A 5,698-nucleotide genomic window follows, 5' to 3' on the forward strand; every position below is an offset into this window, starting at 1 on the left:
GCCTGGTGGAGCTGGCTGGTGGTTAGTCCTTAGCCTGGCCTGGTGGACCTGGCTGGTGGTTAGCCCTTAGCCTGGTGGAGCTGGCAGGTGGTTAACCCTTAGCCAGGCCTGGTGGACCTGGCTGGTGGTTAGCCCTTACCCTGGTAGCTTCGGCTGGCAGTCAATGAATACAGGTGGTACGGTAACGGAGGATCCATGTAGCTCAGAGTTGTCAATCAATCAATCAAAAATCTCTTTCACTTTTGGCCATCCACACTTCAGCAACGTATCTTTAGAACTGATAAACAATTCTTGACTATTTCTGTGAAAGAGTTTCGATAAACTACAAGGAAGCCAACAAGTGCAAAAGCAAACAAATAGGGATTTTCACAAAACAGATAGTCAAACTTTGTTCAACCCGATAAATAATGTTTAGTTTATAGTGAACTTCCCCATTCTTCCTCAATAAACCTGTAACACACATGATTGTTTTAGTTCCACTCATCGTTTTGTCATTGTTTTGATGCGCCTCACGAATGCTGGAATGGCGTCTTCCTTCTCCCTGGCCTTTTGCCTACCAGCACCAAAGCCTAGACCCCGGAGTCTCGGCTTTGGTGCTGGTTAGGCATTGTGTCAGAATGTATACTCTCAGTTCCGGTGTTCGTAATTCGGCGAACATGCAAATTAGCATAATAAAATACGAATTAAATGCATTTGAGTAGGCCTAGGTGCTAACTGGCTAATTATACTGTTGTAGGGATGCCAGCGTTCTTTCCCCCTGCCCATGTGTGATGTGCCCTGTTTGTCGTTTTTTACAGGTATGTAGTAGTAGTAGTTTATTGTTGTCATTACACATGTTACAAAGCAACAGAGCAACGAAATTCCCAGTAACATTCCGTCAAAGAACATAGAAGACAGTGTGGGGAGACAGGACGGAGAGACTGTCAGGCGCTTGTTCACGAAGAACCATGCGGCCCGCATTATATAAGAACGTTTCAAAGCTAGGACAAGAGGGTATGTGTGTGTGTTACAAGTATTTTCAAAGATTGTCGTGGATAAAACCCATGGTCTAATACTTTAACAAATTACGAGAGGCCGAGAAGGACTAGGGTTGAATGATCAAGGCTTTATTGTTTCAACAGATAGTAACCACATCACCTGAGTTGGTTTGCTAAAGAACTACTGCCCTGTGATTTCCAAATTCCAAGACCAATCACAGAGCATCTGAAATCTATGGGCCCTCCCCCTTCCCCATTACTATTTATCTTTACTTCCCACATGGATACATTCATACATTCAAGCATTAGATACAAAGAGTTAACTTATTAAACATTAGTTATAACTGTTATATGAAGTTTACATATTATGCATTATATTTATACTTACCACATGTGTTTAAGAGATGAGCCCTGAGAAAGCAATATTAATTTAAACAGTAAAATATGCATTTGTAATGGTTAACTATTCCACTTTAATTGTCTATGGCATATACAGTCATAATCCTAAAGCTGGTAGTGTCTGGGGTATGGATCAGTTAACTTAACTCTAATTTGAAGTCTACAGAATATACATTCTAAAACCACAGACGAAGAACCACAGGGGGTAACAGATGTTTCTCTAAGAGGCCATTTACATGAGGCGTCAGGGGTTCATCAGAATGCGGGCCTTAGTTTAACACAGGAAGGCCAGGGCAATATCAAGGGTCTAACATTTGGCTCCATTGTAAATATATTTACCTTATATTCTTATATAATTTATATTAAAGTTAACCTTACTTATACTTCTTATCTAAGTGAACTGAGAAATATACTGATGTCAAGACTACAGAGGGATGTCTTGTGTGAGTGTTTGCCGGTCAACTCTGAACTCTCTGAGGAGTTGTGAACAATGGAACAAAGTCTGGATTGTTTCTTTGTGGGCGTGCCCTTAACCTGCGTCCGCAACGCATCCAAGTTTGATTGACATGATCAAACAGCATGTCAAAAATGTCAAAATCGAGTCTGAATGTCAATAACAATGCAGGACAAAATCTCAATTTTCGGGACGTGTACAAAGTAACGGAAATGCGTGACTGTCCCGCACAAAGCGGTATATCTGGTCACCCTATGGTGTTTGTGCGATAGCTGTTTTTGTGGGGTTCCCTGTGTGCCGTGTTAGGACCTATATCATAACCGCGTGTGCCACTTTTCTGCTCGTATACTTGACTGAAATAAGTGAAGTCAGAGGCGTTGTCATCCCTTGGACAATCTGGACGTACGTATACTTTGTTGATCGATATAGGCCTACAAATAGGTTATATTTAGTTAATGCAATGGGCCTCCTACTAATTAATTATCTTAATAACCATTGTTAAGTGTTTAGAGTTTCGTATTGGCCACGGCCAGTGTTAAACTGTGGAAAGTCAAGTTATTTGCAATATTGCAGCTGTTATTGTGTTTGTTTTTATATCTATATGGTTCAGCTTCTGTCTTTAAGTTTCATTCACACAAGCTTGCACACGCACGCTCGCACAACTACACTCCAAACGCACTCACACACACACACACACACACACACACACACACACACACACACACACACACACACACACACACACACACACACACACACACACACACACACCGTTTTGTGTGTGTGTTTTACATACAACCTTGACAACCTGCCATGGCAATGTAAAATAAAGTTATCTAAAAATGGTAGGCCTATAAACAGATAATTCAATGGATTATTAGAATAAGAGTCGGAATTGCTTTTATTACATTTTAAGTTGAGTAAACTATTTGGTTTAGAAAGTGTAATACATTTGAGATCCAGCAGAAAGCTAATGCAATAATACAATAAAATGAGAAAATAAAATAGATTCTCGGAAGTTCAGTCATCGTAATAAAAAATCAATCGTAAATCGGTGTAGAAATGTAAAACAGACACATTGGCCGAGGTAACAGATATTACAACTTTGCATATTAAAATACACTTTGAATAACGTATTTTAAAATGACATTAATGAAATGCATAATGAATTGTCAATTGCATAATGTAATGACTTATTCAATTGCAAATTTAATTTGTGCTACATTCATGCTTCCATAACTTCATATAGGTAAAGTGCAAATTAAAATATACAGCCTGCTAACAACCTTTGTATGTCCTATCAATACAGAGTACTGCAGATTTAGCCCAAAAATCTCATCACAAACTAGGAAGGGATCGGATAGCATAAGGCATGTTGGGAAGGGGAGGGGGGAGGGAGCAGCAGAGTATACCACTATGCTACGAATATCCAGTTTTCAAGTAAGGCTAGCTGTTGGCAAATACTTCACTCGTGTCTCAAGTTCCCAATTAATACATATAGATAAAGATTGAAATGTACATAAATCGTTTTTTAAAGCAATTCCTACATCTAGTTTTTGAAGATTTAAAAAATAATCTTGAATTCTGCTCCAATTGCACAAGAGAACTCAAAACAGTGGCAACGGTGACATATTATAACACCATGCTCATCTATCCAGCACACATCTAGGTGGACGCGCCAACTTTCAGAAGAGGTAGATTTATTAAAACAGCTTGGAATGGCCATTCACAGACACGTGGTGGTATAATATGGGACCATTAATGCACTTGACAGTAGTTGATCCTTGTGGTTGTTCAGAAAGCAGTTTCCTAGTCCTCCAGATTCACTTCGAGTCCAGAGTCGTTCCTGATAAACCAGAAGGGAGTGTTAAAATGTTGACAACTTTCTGTCAGACACATCCGCTCATTCCCACAATCCAGGTACTATAGTGTCTACAGTATAAATTAAGCCCTAAGAGAGTGATTGTGTGTGTGCGTGTGCGTGCGTGCGTGTGTGTGTGGGGGGGGGCTTTTACTAATCATTTTAGGTGCTTTAAAGTCCCCCCGAAGTCCGATAAAACTAAACATTGCCTCACTCTTTCGGTTCGAGAAGAGGTTTCTGACATTCATCGTCCATTCCAGCTTCAGGAGAACCTGGAACAGAGTAAAGATAAGTCTTGGATATAAGTGTCAGCAAACATCTCCTAAATGTAAATGTAAAGAAGTTGAGAGTTCAATCACTCAAATGAAGGCGTGCCATTGCTTTCATCAATTGGTTTCTCCCACATTACTAGAACAATCTATGAAAAGGTGACAGTAGTTTATATATTAGTATATATATTTAAGTATTTGTAGCGATATAATGATGTATTATAGTCCACTTCCCTGTCATGGCAACTCAAACGCAGTAGGTGAAAGAGTTGGTACATAGTCAGACATGGTTAATCATAATGATAATAGCAGTGGCACTTAATGTATGCATTATTGTATACCCTGGCACTAAATGTACACACTTAGTGTATGTTTGTACGTCCTGGCACCTAATGTACGCACTTATTGTATGTTTGTACGTCCTGGCACCTAATATACGCACTTATTGTATGTTTGTACGTCCTGGCACCTAATGTACACACTTATTGTATGTTGTACGTTCTTGTAAAATAGTACTTAGCATCGTATCCTAGCTTTGTTGTGTACGGGGAATGGGTTATTGCTTGGCACTCTAACCAGTGGCCACTCAAAGCGCTTAACAATACTGCCACCCATCCACCCACCCACCCATTCACCCACCCATTCACACAGCGGAGTCGACCCCTCAGGGTGACGGCCAGCTGGTCAGGAGCAGTCAGGGTGAGGCGTCTCGCTCAGGGACACCTCGACACTCAGCTAGGAGGAGCCGGGGATCGAACTAGCAACCCTCCGGTCACCAGCCGACCCGCTCTACCTCCTGAGCCACATGCCGCCCCCCAAAGTGCAGTGCAGGTTATAAAGCAAAACAAGCTAAAACAGCAGCGCTAACATTAGGATGAAGGAGGAGGAAAGTGTACATACCACCGTTATGCTCCGCAGGAGGGCAGGGGGGGCCCGCGCTGGGGGGGGCCGCGGTGGGGGGGGGAGCTATGGTGGTGGTCAGGTCCGTGGTGGTCTGCTTGATCCAATACACAGCGAGGTCGCCATCGATTTGCCACACATCGCTAGTGAGGTTGTTGCCTAGATGACCGGTTAGAAGGATCAGAAAGAAATAAAACAGCATGAGCAAAAAGTGTAGCATCAGTATGCTTATTATAATTATTATTGGAGAAGTTTCCTTCTCCAAATAGTCTTATTAGTTTGCTTAAGGTCACTCTTAATAATTTAAAACCAACCAAATGAGAACCAAGTGTATTATTCAGAACATTGTAACACAGAGTTACAGGCCTTACCACCATGGTCACGCCCGATCTCATCTGATCTCGGAAGCTAAGCATGGTCGGGCCTGGTTAGTACATGGCTGGGAGACTGCCTGGGAATACCAGGTGCTGTAAGTGGTGTCGGGTGGTGGCCATTAGGTGGCACACTTCCCTCTGAAAAAAACTCGGTGTTGCCAGTGTGCAACACCGAGTAATCGGTGTTGGCCTTGCTGAGTTCTTCGAAGAAAGTAGACCAATCCGGATCACTTTATTCAACTAAGTATTTTGGTATGGTAACTACGAAGCAAAAGGAGGGGAATTGTATCGAACACGTGCTGAGCGACTCCCAGCTGATCAAAACTCTAACCCGCAAGTCTGAGCTACTGAGAGTTTCTGACCGCAAATCTCTCAGTCGAGATTGATAGGGTCAAGTGGGCGTGGCCTATGTGAAGTGGGCGGAGCCGGTGTGACGTGTTAGCCTCGGCTTCCTCACCTTTCTA

General features: G+C 42.1%; 1 pseudogene; it reads left to right on the top strand.

The window, feature by feature from the left end:
- The first annotated feature begins 5,216 nt into the window (after window positions 1-5,216).
- Window positions 5,217-5,336, top strand: LOC132468429 (5S ribosomal RNA; annotated as a pseudogene).
- Window positions 5,337-5,698: the final 362 nt, after the last annotated feature.

This window comes from Gadus macrocephalus, chromosome 11 (assembly GCF_031168955.1).
Source record: "Gadus macrocephalus chromosome 11, ASM3116895v1".
NCBI lineage: Eukaryota > Metazoa > Chordata > Actinopteri > Gadiformes > Gadidae > Gadus > Gadus macrocephalus.